Source organism: Protopterus annectens, chromosome 5.part0, assembly GCF_019279795.1.
Source record: "Protopterus annectens isolate FY-2018-M chromosome 5.part0, PAN1.0, whole genome shotgun sequence".
NCBI classification, from domain to species: domain Eukaryota; kingdom Metazoa; phylum Chordata; order Ceratodontiformes; family Protopteridae; genus Protopterus; species Protopterus annectens.
Window position 1 is genome coordinate 1,479,940,189 of NC_056735.1, and position 16,925 is coordinate 1,479,957,113.

At 42.6% G+C, this 16,925-nt stretch overlaps 1 protein-coding gene across 1 annotated transcript in view; it reads right to left on the reverse strand.

The window, feature by feature from the left end:
- The window catches only part of IPO5 (importin 5), a 1,405,185-nt gene that overhangs the window by 560,798 nt on the left and 827,462 nt on the right, over positions 1–16,925 (reverse strand). The window lies entirely within an intron of this gene.

Genomic DNA, 16,925 nt, shown 5'->3' on the forward strand with positions numbered 1-16,925 from the left:
CCATTAATATGCTGGACAGGAAAACAAAAAACCCCACAAAACAGACATTAACAGATCCCCAGTGTTTGTACCCTGTGAATTTTCTGAGCTGTACATTTTCTGGTGGAGCAAAAAATACCCACTTCTGGGACAACGTATCGGTTGAAATACACAGTATGTCCCAGTGTAACATCCACATACAGATCTCTTGCTCAACTGCTCTTCCAGAAATCTCATATGTGATCAAGATGCCCTGAGAATCAGTCCAACTCCCATGCAATAAACTGTCACTCGAAAGGTACAGGATAGCTTTACACTCCTTGCACCACCAATCTATAAAAATGGCACTAAATCCATAGAAATCTGGATTTATGCTACTTGATCAAAATACCGCCCACATATAATGAACAATGTAGCTCCAATTGCAACCAAACAGAAGTTTCTCTGCCTTATCTTGGACCCGTGCCTTGCATTTAAAGGTTCACATAAGCAATGGCTAAGAAGGTACTAGCTCAACTGAATGTAGGTTATAAGAAATCTTACTACCTCCTGATGCAAGAATACATATAGCCAGAGGTGTTCAAATTAGCCACAGCATGACTAGCCATTTTATCTCAATTACTTGTCCTCAAGACCACTGTTGCAAAAGGCAGAATACAAAATACTTTCCAAGGTAAAGCACACCTTCTCAGTACTCTGCCATTAAAGATCATGAAGTCAGGGTTACAGTCTCTCAATATTAGTGAGATAAAAGATGCACCTAAGTGAATCAATTTCTCTGATTAGATACAAGAACGCTACTTGAGAACGCTACTTGAGAAACAGCATTCTAAAAAGTAGGCCCAGTTACACAATGAGAAGTGGGAAGATGGGTTGAAGTAGCTGAGGCAACCTAGGGCTGAGAAAGGGGATGGTGGGAGGTGAAGAGACCGAGGGCTTAAGAGCCACGAAGGTCTGCATCAAGGACTGAGTGAAGGATTGCCAGTCGGGTAATCCCTCAGCAGAGGGAGACAGATGCTTGCTTTCCAGTTCCTTTTCAAAGAAGTAGTCCTGGGAGAAGGCCTAGTTTCAAGGGGCCTTTGTTGGAAATGGGGCTTTGGGTTCTGGTATCCCAGTTAGGTGTCTGGAGAGGTCTGGGTCGTCGTCCACATCTGCAGAAACGGGACAACTGAGCTACTTCCATGGACATGCCAGCTGTTACTTCAAAAGCTGCTTCCTCGAGGGGGAGTCGAATTAGACTGCTCTATTGGACGTCCCTAAATTGGAAGCTAGCAGGGGGTCCAATGGCAGAGGGGCAGTAGTAGCAAGCTATGACAACTTGGCTTTAAGCATGGAGTCTCTCTGCTTGGGCAGCAGACTCTGGATCCATCCTAAGCACCAATTTCTTTAGCCTCTGGTTTTCTAAGCAAAGATTAAGGGAGGAAAGACGGCTTCTGAGTGCCTTTGGGACAAATGACTGCCAAGATGGACAAAAGGTATGATGGTGTTCCCGGCCAAGGCAAAAAAATGCCCTAAAGTCATACGAGTCTTTATGCGGAATCTGACACCTGCATCAGCATATACCCTTCCTAGCATACATCAGCTAAAAGGGAGGAGGACAGCAAACCAAGCTCAAGCAAAAACGAACCCCCCCCCCCCCAAACGAGGTACTGTGTTTTAGACGTCTTGATAGTAGAGGAGCGATGCGATAAATCTGGCTTTAGACAGCGGTTGAAAAGTTTTAAGCTCTGTGCGTGCAGACGTTATATTTAAGGTCCCTGGTTTATGGCCCCGACGTCCCACGAACCTACAGCAAACAGGCTTAAGCTTTTGTATAGGAGCTAACATTCAGGTTGACTGAGGCAGAGAATCTCACACTAAGAATAGTGCAACATGGGAACAGGACATCTACCACATTAAAATACTAAGAATTGACCCAGTTTGGGATTTGGGACTTTTGTGGACAGACCTAACATTACAACATGTGTCCATTGTTTCTAAAGTCCTTCTATACTGCACAACTTACGAACACCGGGATTGTGTCTAGATCTAGGGATGTCATGGTCCTCCTTTACCCAACCCTCATTAGGTTAAGTCACTGGAACTAATGCTCCTTTAGCATGCATCAATTCAGACATGCAACACATGGAATGCCCAGAGAGCTATCTTACTAAAAAGATATGTCCTACACAGACAAAACTGTGTCACTATACTCTTTATCCTACAGATGTCAACAAGAGGTGACCCGTGTCTGGCATACAAGGCATTCTCTAACCCAAAACTGATGGATTTACTGCACATCAGCAAGAAAAATGGAATCTCAAGTGCACTGTTCTAGATAGCTAAACCTCTTCAACAACAGATCAGTTTGGAATGACAAGTATATCTCACCAAGTACACTGCTGCTCTGGAAAGGAAAGTTGTGTAAAATCTTACCATAACCATAGATGACCTCTTCCATGTTGCAATACTCTATATGTGGGTTTACCCTTCTTCCTTTCCAATTCATTCGGCCAGGATTCGCTCTAGGTGCGGACGTCTGACATGGCTGCAAGAACGTGGGCCATAAGTGACGTCTGCATGCACCAGCCCCCAGAACAGAGAACGCTCCAGTCGGAGCCAGTCCTAGAAGAGCATAGGCTGAGTGCCACCCCGAACAACAAGTTCAACCTGACAGGAGGGGAAGGAGGGAGGGAAGGAATACTGCAACATGGAAGAGAAGGACACCTATGCTTATGGTAAGATTTTACACAACTTTCCTATGTCCTTCTGTTCCAATGTTGCAGTATTCTACATGTGGGTGAGTGCCAAAGCTCACTGAGAACTGGGTGGTGGTCTGGAAGATGTTTCCAGGAATCCATGGAGGATAGCCCTGGCAAACCACACCCTGTCCCCTAGAGATATGGACCAGCTTGTACTGCTTGGTGAAAGTGTCTCTAGCCCCTTGAAGTCTCCAGAAAAGGAGGCCATTGCTCTGGTGGAGTGGACTTTGCTATTGCCCTGCAAGGTTTGCCCATGGCATAGGTAACAGAAGGAAATGGCCCTGGAGATCCAGGCCGAAATTGTCTGTTTAGTCACTGCCTTCCCCAGGGTTCTGGGATGGAAGGAGGCAAACAATTGGTCTGATTTCCTTATGGACTTGGTTTTATGTAGATAAAACCCAAATTGTCTGTGGACATCTAGGGAATGAAGTACTCTCTCACTATCCCCCGTGCAGGTTGGGGAAAAAGGTGGGCAGGAGTGTGGCCTGGTTCAAAGACAGGTCATTCACTACCTCGGGCGTGAAGGACTGGTTAGTCCTGAGAGTATGGTGGAAGACAAGGTGGAAGACAAGAAAGGGTGGTGTAGCCAATTTGCAGCTCTAAGACTGACATGGCTGAGATCAGAGCCAACAGTTTTCCATGCGCCAAATTTGAGGGAGGCTTTGGCTCAAAAGGGGCTAGGGTTAATTTTTCCTACTACATAGTTAAGGTCCCAGGGAGGAGGGGACAGTTTCCTTGGGGGTCTCAGGTGAAGTACCCCTTTAAGGAAGTCTGGATGCAAGGGGTGGATCCAGAGGGAGGCAGGCAGAAACTGCAGACAAGTGTGCTTTTAAAGATGAGTAGGCCCAGTCCGGTTTGCAACAGTTCACACAGGCAAGACAGGATAAGAGGGATGTCACTTTACAGCAGGTCCAATTGTCTTTTGCGACACCAAATAAGATTTGATTGTGTTAGATTTCCTGGCCTCCTGCAGGACACTGAGCACATCCTTATCTTACAGGTGTCTGAAGGGGATCAGAATCCTATCAACCACAGGGTGAGGTGCAGAGACTGCCACTGTGGGTGTATCCATGTTCCCTTGTGCTGTGTGAGCAGGTCCACTGAGGGGGCGGTAACTTGTGGTGACTGCCATTGCCCTTGGACAAACGGAGAAGGGGGAACTAGTGCTGTCTTGGTCAGTAGGGAGTCTCCATCAAGATTTTTGGCGAGTCCTGCTGAATTTTCAGCAGCACCTTTTGAATCAAGAGGAATCATACAGAAACTTCCCCTTCCAGGACATTGAGTAGGCATCTGTTGCCAGTGCCTTGGGGTTGGGTGTCCTGGTGCAGTAACCAGGAAGTTGCCTGTTTATGGAGGAAGCAAACAGGTCTATTTGAGGTATACCCCCACCTGTGGACCAGATCCAGGAAAATGTCTCTGTGAAGCATCCATTCGTGGTAGTTTCAGATGGTTCTGCTTAGATAATCTGTCTGGGTGTTTTGCAGGGAGGGTATGGAGGCTGCGTGTAGGGCAATTCCCTGTGAGGTGGCCAGTTCCCACACCTACAGAGCTAGTCTGCATAGGAGGTATGATTTGGTTCCTCTGTTGAGATACTACAGGACTGTGGCGTTGTCTGAATATTTTGAGAGGACCTTGCTCTAGGTAGGGTTGGAAGGCTTGTAGAGCAAGGAGGATTGCCCTCATCTCTAACATGTATGTGCTCTAGTTTGTGTGCATCTGTCCAGAAACCCTACACTTGCCTGTCCTAGTGTTGCTCCCCACCCCAGATTGGAAGAGTTTGTATGCATAGTCTGGGTGGGTGTTTGAAGAGGGAGGCCTGGGTTCTTGGCCACCTGAGCCATCCACCACTGAATTTCCCAATTCAAGCAGGGAAGAAGGGGGACCCTGAATTCCAGGGAATGGGAGTGCAGAGTCCAAACTGACTGAAGATAATATTGCAGTTTCCTCATGTGCAGTCTTGCTACGGGCAGGAGTATGGGGGCTGCCATGTAGCCCAGACGTCTCAGGAACTGCCTTGCTGTCAGTTCTGATGCTTGAAGGGCACAAGGTAGGTGGTGTGTCAAGGACACCATCTTCTTTGGCGGCAGGAAGGCCTTCATTAGATTTGTCCGGATTCTGCAACCCAGGAAAACAATGTCCTGTGCGGGGTCCAGGTGAGATTTTGGGAAATTTTACATCCTAGAGACAAGAGGTACAGAAGGGCCAGAGTGTGAAGGAGGTATTTTGATAGTCTGCCTGAACTAGCAGGTCTGTCTAGGCAAGGGAATATTTGCATACCCTTTGTCCTACAGTAAGCAATCACTGGATCCAGACATTTGGTGAATACCCTGGGAGCAGTGGACAGTCCAAAGGGCAAGGCACAGAATTGATAATGGAATGAGCCTACCACAAACCGCAAATTTTCTGAAGGTGGGCTTTATTGGTATGTGCAGGTAAGCATCTTTTATGTTTAGGGTTCTCATGAAACCTCTGGGTAGGAGGGGAAAAGGGTGGGGAGAGTGAGCATCCTGAAGGCAGGAACTTTTAGAAAAGGATTGACGCGCAAGAGATCTAGTATCAGGTTTCCATGGCCCATCCTTTCTGGGGACCAGAAAGATTCTGGAGTAGAATCCTCTTCATTATGCTTGTACAGGCACTGGTTCTATAGTACCTTGCACCAGCAGAGCTTGCAGTACCAGTTGTAGGAGGGGTAGCTGACTGGTGGGCGGCTTTGGAGTGCCTAGCCTTACTGGAGGGGTGGTCCAGGACATAAAGTAACCATTCTGGAAGATGGAAAGAGCCCATTTGTCTGAGGTAATAAGGGTCCATACAGGGAGACCATGAACGAGACTGGCAGACAGGGGTAGGGATGTGGGAGGGAAGGGAAGTGAGGTGGCAAGTAGTCAGACGCTACCCACCCTATCTTGAAATGGAGGCCTCTGGCTAGAGGATGGGGAAGCTCTGGGCAGAGGGGACTGTTTTCTAGGGTGTCCCCTGGACCTGGAAGGAGCCATAGGCCGAGGTGGTTATCTGATGAACAGTCTTGGCAGGGCAGTTCCTATGGAACTTGGGGATGGCCTTGACTAGCAGGTGTTTGAGGTCCTGCAATTCTGCCTTTTTGTTGAAGGGACTAAACAGGTCACCCGCTTTGCCACCAAACAGTGCAGTGTGATCTGGGGGGGGGGGGGGGGAATTAGCCCTGAAGTTGTCAGGAAGGGGCTGAAGGCATAGCCAAGAGAATCTTCTTAAAGCAGAAACTGATGCAGCTGACATAGCTGAGGTTTCAGCTGCATCATAACTGAATCTTATGCAGTGTCTATTCACCTGAGAGGTGAGAGCTAGCAAGGACAGGGAAGCTTTGGCTGCAGTCTGGGATCTCAGCAATTTCCTTAATGGCTTTGTCCAGCAATGCTAAGGAATACTTGTCATGCGAGTCTGGTAGTTTATGGCCCTGAAGGACAGGGTGGCTGAAGTATAGATCTTCTTCCCAAGTCATTCCACTGTCTTGCCATCCTTGTCAGCTGGAAGAATGGTCGTGGATGGGAGCAGTTTGGAAGCCCTATTAGTGGAAATGGAGATGGTGGCTGGGTCAGCTGGAGGGCACTTAAATAGAAATTTCTCTGTTTCCGGGACCTTGTACAGTCTGTTAGCCCTGTGTGGGGCTGGAGGCTGGGAGTCAGGTTTGATGGATGCAGAGGGAAAGGCATCCAGGAGGGATGGCAGAAGGACTGGGGGAGTCTAACTGTATGAGATCATAACACCTCTTCTGCACTATTATCATGTCAGTGGATTCCCACTTAAAGTGGTCTTTCATTTTGCAAATTATTTCCCCAAAGATTAAATCCTCCACTGGGGAATTGGGTTCAATGGAGCCTTCCTCTGGTGATTCATATCCCGGGGGAAGGAGATCTGTGAGGTGTAGTAGAAGGAATCAGTGAGTTGGTCCACTTCTACCCTCCTCCTTTCAGTAGCTTGGCATCTCGGACTTGAGAGGGAAGAAAAGTGCTAGGGGTTCCTGTTCTAGTAGGCAGTTTTTATTTTTTTACATTTGACTGGGAGAAGTTCGACTGAGCTGCAATTAGCCCTTTTTCAACAGAAGTCCAGGGAGAAAAGCTCCAGAAAAAAATTATAAGCTACTAATAGATTCATAAACAGTAAAACAAATACAGGAAAAATCATAAAAAAGTTGAGATACCTGGCTGGTATTTACAACATTTGGACAATTACCAAATATTTACAAGTCAAATTAAATGCAGTCAATGTGAGGAAGGATATTTTTGTAGTCAAAGTACTTTTTCAGTTTTGACATATGACGCTGTCAGATCAGAGTTATAAAGGACATTTGTAAGACAGATTATGGTGAAGTACATAGGAGTCTGGGTTAGCCAAAGTACAGCTAGACAGTACAGGAAAAATGGAAGTGCTGAGAAAGTAGGCGAGTAATAGTCAAAAGTAAAGAGGGGAGGTGAGACAGTTCATGGTGGATGAGTACAGTGGCAAGACCAGAGTGTTTTTAGATGTTCTTTGGCAGCCACTTTAAAATTGTTTTGGTTGATTTAGTAATCTAATTTGGAGTGGAAGCTTATTCCAAGCTATGGTAGGATGGTTAACTACATAGGTTGCTTCCCATTTTTGTTCTAGGTTTATAGATAAATAGTAGGTCCTAGTCAGAGCTACGGAGTGACCTAACTGGAGAATAGTTAGATATGAGGGAGGATAGGTTAGGGCAGTGGAGAGGTTGGTATATAAAAGAGTGTAAGATCTGAAACTTAGAGCAGAAGCAGGTTAGGCAGTTCCAGCCAGTTTAAGAGCAAGTGAGATGCAGTGATGAGTTTTATAAGTATATTGGGCAGAGAATCTGGCTTTGTTATAGGCCGAGTTAAGTTTTGCTAGGAGTGAGGCGTTAAGGTTTGTGAGTATGAGAACCATATAGTAGACTGGGTAGCAGATAAGTGTGAGATAGGGTTACTTTGGCTTTGGAGGTGAGAAACTTTCTATTTCTGTATAGACCACCTAAGTTTGATGGGTTTTCCTGAAGCAGTTATTTATGTGCAAGTCAAATTTAAGTTGATCTATAAGTCCTAGACGTCTGGAGCTAGGTTCAAGTATTTGAGCGTTAAGGGACAATATAGAAAGATTTAAGGTGGGTAAGAGTTTTTTTGAGAAAGAGTTCGGAGTTTGATTTTTTGGGGGATTTAGGATTAGTTGTTTGTTTGTGAGCCAGGTTTCAACTGATGTAAAGGCTGCTTGAGTAGTATCAATAAAGGGAGAGTCAGACTGTGATCAGAGTAGAATCACCTGCATATTGAACAAGAGATGACTGAAGGCAAGAGGTAGAGAATAGATTGGTAAAGATATTAAATAGCAAATGACCCAATATGGATCCTTAGGGAACTTTAATTTTTTTATTTCACCGATTGTAATCGGAGAGAGCTGAAAAACCATGTAGCAGGAGAAAAATTAAGATCAGTCAGTTTTGTAAGAAGTGTGTGAAACCGTGTCAAAGGCTTTAGATGGATCTAGAAATAAACAGGAAATAAGTTTATCACGAGCCAAGGAAACTGTTAGTGAAGGAGATTACGGCGGTACTAGTACTGTGCTTTGGGCGGAAAGCATGCTGTGGAAGTTAGATTTTCCTGTACAATATTGCAGACTTTGCTTGTGTATACATTTCTCAAATAGCTTTGAGAATGGGTATAGGTCTAAAATTAGATTTCTTGGGAATTTCCTCCTTCCGTAGGGTCAAAAACATTGAATAGGCTTTAGTTGAAAGCTTGCCAATAGGGCATGCTTTCAGACGGAGGAGAAAGATGTTTTGTCTTTTGTTTTTTCTTGAGGCCTAGCTGGCGTACAACAGAGGTCTTGAGTCAGCCGTAGGGATGGCGTCGGCAGAATCCAACTGGCCCACAGAGAGCACTCCCCCCCCCCCCCCCCGAGTCTAAGGCAGAAGCCGGTAAACCTCTATGGATGTGCTGCCTGCTTGGGATTGTGCGACTTCTTCATAGGTACCCACTTAATCCAGATTGATGGAAGCCAAGTCCTCAGCCAGGCCAATGTCTGCCACAGGCAGAGGTACAGACAGTCGAGGCGCAGAAGGACTAGGCCATATGGTCTTGGCCCTCTTAGGCAGTTCTGATGGGGCAGACACTGCTTCCATCCCCAATGCAATTCATTTTAACCGCTGGTTCTCTAAATAAAGGTTCAGAGCATGCAAACGGCGTCATAAGGTCTTTGGAACAAACGCCTGACAGATGCAGTTCTTGTGGTAGTGTTCCTTACCTAAACAAAAAAGGCACTGGTCGAGGGAGTCTGTGGGGAATCTGCCAGCCACACTTGCCCTTTCCGGATGACATGAACAGAATATCAAAAACAGAAGGACTGAAAGGATCCCCAACAGGGTACTTATCTGAATTTTTCAGAATTAGACGTCCACGAGTAGCAGGAGCACCTGGCATACGACTGGTGGCTGAAAAGGTCTGAGGGCTGGTGCATGCAGACATCACTTTTATGGCCCGAGTTCCTGCAGCCATGTCAGACATCTGACACACTTAGGACTGAAAATCTTTGGAATCCTGGCCGAAGAACTGGAAAGGAAGAAGAGTAAACCCACATGTAGAATACTGCAACACTGGAATAGGAGGACATACTATCCATCCACAAAACAAAGTTTATCCCTGTCCATATTATTAAGTGCAACTTATGAGCTATGAATAGAAGACAAAACTTTACTCTAGGACTGCCAGCTGTACTAATGGACAGAGGCAGCTCCTAAATGCTTTTTTCTATGCATGGGTCCCCTCAAGTATGACCCTATCTATTCTCATTAGGGGTAATCTACAATTATCAATCTTTTTATGGTCAGACCATTCTAATCAAATGGGATGTTAATTTGAGCACAAAAAGGTATTAGTGCCAGTAACTTTTTGGTAAGGTAGTCTTAGAACTACCCAAGGAGAGGGGAGTGAAACCACTGCTACAAAGACTGCACTCACCCCTTTCTTCCACATGGGATCTCAAGAGCATTAAGTAGTGGTGCTTTAATATGATTCAAATCCTCAGCCAGACAAGTCTACAAATGGCAAAACCCAATAGGTTAAGACCCTGGAAGAATCAGCTCAGCCCAAGAAGTCACATGGGAAATTTTAGCATTCATTACTCCTAGCCTTATCCTCAAACTTCCCAGCATGCCCTTCCAACTAAGTCTCTCTCAATACTTTAGCATGTGTTTTGACAATATCCTGGGGGCCAGGGAAGCTAAAGTGTAGACTTTCTTCCTAGTCCAATATCTCAATATCTCAAATTCATAGGTTAGTAAGACTGTAGTCTAGGAGACCATTAAGTAGCCTCTCTCAAATTCCAAGTTGTTCCAAAGCACTGCTTGGTTAAGTGATTTCCTCAAAGTCATACAATAGGCAAGTTAAGGGAGAAGGAATGAAACCCTGTACTACAGGATGTAGGTCTTTGTTCTGTGCTCCAACTGCCAGGATTATAATTTCACTCAGAGGTACTGGAGGGAGCTCACTAAACCAGTTGATAAGACGAGTGTCCCTTGCTGACAGCAACAGAATTTTAGTTCTACTACAGAAACCCACAATCCAAAAAGTGGTCAGGTCTCCTAGGAGCAAGAGGGTCATAGTCCATCTTTTGAGACTTAACTGGTGGCATGGCTAAAGGTATTTTGCTCTAAAAGATCCAGAAGCTTCTAACATCTTTTCTGGACATTAACTGTTTTTACTTATTTAAAATGACCCTTCATCCTACCAAGAGTTATTACAAAGTGACAGCCTCTGATGGTGAAGCAGAGGATAACTTTGCCCTTTGTGTCAGAATTGGAGGCAGGAGACCTGGGAGACATGTGCCAGTTCATTCTTAAAGTCAAAGAACTTACAATCATGAGGGTGTGCAAGCTTTTCTGGAGCAAGAATCCGACACCAGAACTGCTGAGGAAAACAAAATCCTGGGTCAACTTTATCATGTTACAAGAGTGAGCGTGACAGGAATAGTGGAAGACCTACGCAGCTCAAGCTGTGGCAAGTTTGACAGAGATGCATAACTTTATCCTACCTAAAGGGGATACTCCCCTGGTGGCCTCAAGATGTGAGCAGGCAGCCTGCACCTCCATACATTTCTGCAGAAGTCCTTGTGGAATTGAGGAAATACTGTCCTCACCCTCATACTTTAGGGAAATCTGATCCATAAGCCCCCAGAAGTGTCTGGCCTGACAATGCAGTGGTTTAATCTTGGAAGGTCATGTCACCACTGTGCACAGCAGTCTCCAGAGGGGTAATGTCAGAGGCCTTGATGAAAGCAAGCTCCTCGCCAGACATTCTCAAACCTATGGGCCGCCTTTGGACCATTAAATGTCAGCCTCCCAGTGTTCCTCTTAACACACTACTTGCACTTTCTCAGAAGGGTGTCTAAGAAAGACTTTGCTAACCCCATGTGGGTTCTGCACAAGGCATCCAGATTTCTTTTAAGGAGGCTTTGGAAAGATTTAGCTCTGCTTCATAGCCTTCAGCGGTGGCAAAATCGTACACATCCTTAGATAAATCTGTACTATGCTGCCCTTTGGAACAACGGCCAACACTGATGTCAAGGATCTCATACAAAAATATGAGTATTCAACACCCCCAATGACAATACAGATGTTTGAATCAGATGTCCACTGGAAGGCATACAGACCAACCATCTGTTGAAGGGCTGCAGCTCATGATTTCATTCCTACAGCATATGACAGCCTCCTGTAGGGCATCAACAGATGTCCCTGTCCCAGCAGGCATCAGGGTCAAGGCCTGCAAGGGCACCTCAGCAGAACAGATCGGGAACCCCTGAGAACAAAATCTCCAAGCACATAAGTCAACCTCCCAGGATTCCTTCTCTGGGTGCTGCTCTCTACATTTTAAACAGGGGTGTCTGGACAACTTGGCCAATGTCCTGGAAAACTGTAGGATATTTTGTTTCAAACTGCCCTGAAATGATTTTACTGCCCTTTTTTATTGTTGAAAGTTGCACAAGTACAGGAGGGGACGTTAACTAAAGAATTGAAAGTTCACGTGGTATTTGCTTTCTGCAAAGAAAGCATTTAACTTCTGAAGTAGCTCCTAGTAGTATTTATTCATACTCTGGAAGCAATGTATAAACAATGGACTCCTCACTCCATATTTGCATCACAGATTCAGAGTTTAAAAACCTATGTCAGTCCATGGACCACAAGCTCTGTTGCTACTTACACCTCTCATTGGGTGTGACTCCTTAAGGGCAAGACAAATCAGACAGGAAATTAATTTAAATTCACCCATCCAACCACTGTTCCTCCACACACCCATATGATTAATCCTGTTTCTGGGCATTAATAGATACAAGTTAATAGAGCAAGTAGTGAAAAAATAAATGCAAATGCTCATGATTTGGACCTACAGCTATTGGATGTAAGTTTAGGTACAGTTGGCATACCTGTCAAACAGATAAATAACACTAAATTAAATTAGATGCAGTTAATTTTATTAGTTCAAGATTTTATGAAAAAGAGCCAACTGAAATTATTATAGGGAGTAATAATGAAATGAGTGAAGCATTTCATGCCACATTAGAAACAGAAAATATTGTGTTGTCGACTGAGTTTAGAGATGGTGTCCAAACAGACCCGCTGTTGGACATGACTATTCATCCACAACAGAATAACTATTAATAGTAATAAAAGTGTTGAAAATATGCGTATAGAATAACTATTAATAGCAATAAAAGTGTTGAAAATATGCGTATGGATGAATTAGGCCAACAGGTGGGTGGGGAACAAAGTCGAGCGTCATATTCCATTAGTTCTGGTAGTTTAAGACACGACATATTTGAAGTAGCAATGATACATTCAGATTTCAATTTGGATTTGGTTATGATGGGGAATTTGAGTCAAGTATTGGAAGTTATTGATGTTATGCAGGAGATGGATAATGCTGCACTAATGAATAGTCCACATATAATTTGCAATAAACATGGCGATTACAGAGTTTACAATTATTCTACTAAAGTAATAAGTAAAGAGCATGTGCAATTATCAAAAGGATCTTCGTTCATCCCAGTGACAAAAGGAAATTTAAATGAAATTTTGATTGATTTGAAAATGCTAACCAGGAGAATAAACCTTAGGATGGTTTTTGAGAATAAAATAGAACAAGGAAGGTTTGCCTTGAGAAAACCAAGTAAATTTAATCCTCCCTTAAATGGAACCGTAGCATTCTATGAAAAAATATGTGAATTCGATATCAGGGAATATGAGAAGGAGTACTATTGAAAATAGAGCATTTGATAAAGTTAATAATTTGAATAAAGATGAGCGAGCCTCATTGAAAGAATTAATAAATGACAAAAGTCTCAGGTTCATGAAGCCGGACAAAGGTAGTGGTAAAGTAATCATGGATAAGAATGATTACAGTAATTATATGTTAAGCATGTTAGGGGATGATACTTATGAAGAGAGTAGTTTAAATCAGGTACATACAGCATATTTAAAAATTGATTTAATGATAGAAGTTTTATTAATGCAGGGACAAACTGATGAGCTTGAGTACTATCTAAAGAATGAATTTCCAATGGTGAGTAGTATTTTTGGAATTCCCAAATTACATAAAGGATTAAGCAATGTCAAATTTAGGCCCATTGTTGATGGAAAGAGAAGTAAAACTTGTTTTATTAGTAAGTTTTTAGATTTCCATCTGCAAAAAGGGATAAAAAAGTTTGAATATATCACAAAGGATTTGTGGCATTTTTTGGAGAAACTTAGAACAGTCACGATAAGTGAACAAACTATCCTTTTGGCTACTGACGTTTGTAATTTGTTTTCGGTAATGCCAAGTGATACTGGACTACAGTGGTTAGAAACTCAATTAGTAAAAACAGGGATGTATGAACAGGACCGTATTAATGTTTTTGTCAGCCTAATGGAAGTGGTATTAGAAAATAATTATATATTTTTTGAAGGTCATTACTTTAAGCAAAATACTGGTGTGGTAATGGGTGCTGTTTGTGCCCCTATATATGCCAACTATGTAATGTCCTTCTGGGAACAGCAATTTGTTTTTGATGGTCAATACATGCAATGCATCCGGCACTACACTCGCTTTTTGGATTATATTTTTGTGATTTGGGAAGGTAGTGTGGATACTATGAATATGTTCATTGAATATATTAATGGGACAGTAGACTTCTTGAAGTTTACTTTTGAATTTAGTGGGTACGAGTTATCATATTTGGATGTTCAACTAAACGTGGATAAAGTCAGAAATTGTTTAACTTCTGGTATTTATAGAAAGCCTACTTTCTCAAATTCTTACTTGAATTATCAAAGCTGGCACCCTGACCATCAGAAAAAGGCCACTGTTAAAGGTCAGATGGTCAGGGCAGCCAGAATGGTGAGTGAAGGCCAAGATTTTATTAAAGAGTTGAAATTTATAAAGAGTAGGTTTGTTAAACGAGGTTATCCCATTGGGTTGTGTGATTCTATTTATGATGAGGTAATACGCAAAAGAAATGAAGGAAATTATATGGCATTATTAACAATGAATAGTAATGGGAATTGTGTAGCAAATAACCAATATACTGAAAAAATAAGTAATAAAAGGGGAAGTGATGTGATAACCAATACTACTGAAGTGTTGGAATCTGAAATATATTTTATCACCACATATTCTTATGACACCAAACACATTGTTGAAATTATTCAAAATAATTGGAGGATTTTAAGATTGGATAACCAGGTATGGAGTAAATTGAATAAGGCCCCAAAAATGTGTATAGAAAAGGTAGGTCATTCAAGCAGTTAAGAGGTGGAAGTAGTTTTGGTGATATTAGTGACTCGAATAGAGTTAAAGGCAATTTTAAATGTGGTAGATGCAATGTATGTCCATATATTTTGGTTACTGGTTCCAAGATAGAGGTAGTGGATGTGTCCATTAATATATATGGGCATTTTGATTGTTTCACTAAAAATGTGGTCTATTTAGCAAAATGTTCTCAATGTCCAGCTTTCTACATAGGAAAGACTTGTAGAATCTTTAAAGAATTAGTGAACATATTTTGGACAATAAGCATATGAGAAGTACTAATGCCTTAGTGAGACGCATAGAACAAAATTGTAGTCAATTTAAATTTTATGTAATACAACATATCAAAAAGGATGTTCAAGGTGCTGTCTTAGACGTGCACCTTGATATATGTGAAATGAAATGGCAGCTAAGGTTGAATGCCACAGTATTTCCAGGCATTAATGATAATATAAGTTTGGCTCCCATATTACAATTAAAACATAAGGGATAATGGGGGTATGTGTGTGTGTTTTTTAATTTTGTATAATTCATTTATTGTTCTTTTTACAAAATTTTCAGGTTGGAGGTTTTATATGTTTAAATTATGTTGCATAGTGTGTTACATGGTTCTTAAATGATTTTATACATGATTATATATATGTTTTTATATGATTCTATATATGTTTATTAAGAACAAAATTTATTATAGTAGAGTAGATATAAGATATTGTTGTATGCATTGCACTTTAAGTTTGCTGGCAAATTATTTACATATTATATTGAAGGGTGGGTACGTTAATTGAATGTAATTAGTGAAAGAGTATTTATTCACTGATTTAGGGAGTATGAACTTGTTTGTTCTGAAGAAGTCTGTTTCATTAAAGACGAAACCTAGGTAAACTGTCATTATTTGAGTTCCTGACTACGGGCCACAGCAGTGTTCTATTTTGTGGTTTATTAATTTAAACTCACCCATCCAACCACTGTTACTCCACACACCCATAACTAATCCCGTTTCTGGGCATTAACAGATACAAAAGGCCTCCCCAACTGATTTTTATGTCAAAATACTTCCTAACAGCAGCACATTACTAAAGTATAGTTTTGCAAAATCTTACCATAACTTTAGATGTCCTTTTCTATATGCTGCTGTATCCATAACATCAGGGAGTCTGGCTCTGGATGTCTCGTACATCCAGCCGTTCTACAAAAGATAAATGTTACTGTGAAGGTACGTGCGACGGCCCTCACTCTGCGAACGGCCATAAATGGACATCAGTTATAAAGTGGCTGTCAGGCACCTACCTAACTGAATGCTGCCAGGAACCAATGACTATGGAGTGGGTACACGGGAGTCAGGCAAGCGTCAGGGGGAAGGGCAGGGTGAGGAAACTATACAGCATATAGGAGAGGAGAACATCTAAAGTTAAGGTAAGATTTTTACACAACTATACTACGTCCTATTCCAATGCTGATGTACCAATAACATGAGGGAGAATGGATGAGCTCATACTATTAAGGATTGGGAGGGGGAACAGACATTTAACAAATCCATGAATAATGGCGCTAGCAAATCCAACTCTAGACCTAGAAAGGATATCAAACTTGTAGTGTTTCGTGAAAGTGTGGTCAGATGACCAGGTAGCAGCTTCTAAAATGGCAGCTGTATCCAAACCCTTAAAGGGCTCAGAGGACAGCCCTAATGGAGTGTGCCTTTACTGAGAAGGGGAGCCTTTTGTCATCGGCTGTGTAGCAAAAGTAAACCGCTTGAGATCCATGAGGAAATTGTTTGCTTGGAAACAGGCTGTCTCAGGGCTCTTTGGTAATAGGAGACAAAAAGCCTGATTTGCAAATGGGTTTGGTTTCGGACAAATTAGTATCAGAGTTGTCTATCTACATCCAAGGAGTGAAGGATCCTTTCACTGGAGGACTGTGGCAAAGGGAAGGTGGTAGAAAGATTGCTGGCCTTACTTAAGGAAAGCATCAACTACTTTGGGCACAAAGGATGGGTTATAGTACATAGGCAAACCCTGTCCTTGTGGAAAACTGAAAGGAGAAGCCATGAGGGCTTGCAATTCAGAGACCCTTCTGGCTGAAGTAATGGCCACCAAGAGAACAGGTTTCCCATGTGCAGTCCTTAGCTGGCTCAAAGCAAGGTTACTTTTTCCAATACAAAAGTAAGATCCCAAGGAGGGAGAATAGACCTCCCTGGAGGTCTTATGTGTAGTGCCCCTTTTAAAAAAGCTCTACTTCCAGTCTTTAAGCCAAAGGAAGGGAGAGAGGTAAACATGGTGAGATGGCAGAAAGGTGCGCCTTAATGGAAGAATATGAAAATCCAGGTGTTAATCAGTTCAGAAGAGAGTGAGAACCACTGGAGGCTCTAAAGCCAGTGGTTGAAGTTTGTGTTTTAAACACCCATGAGAACATT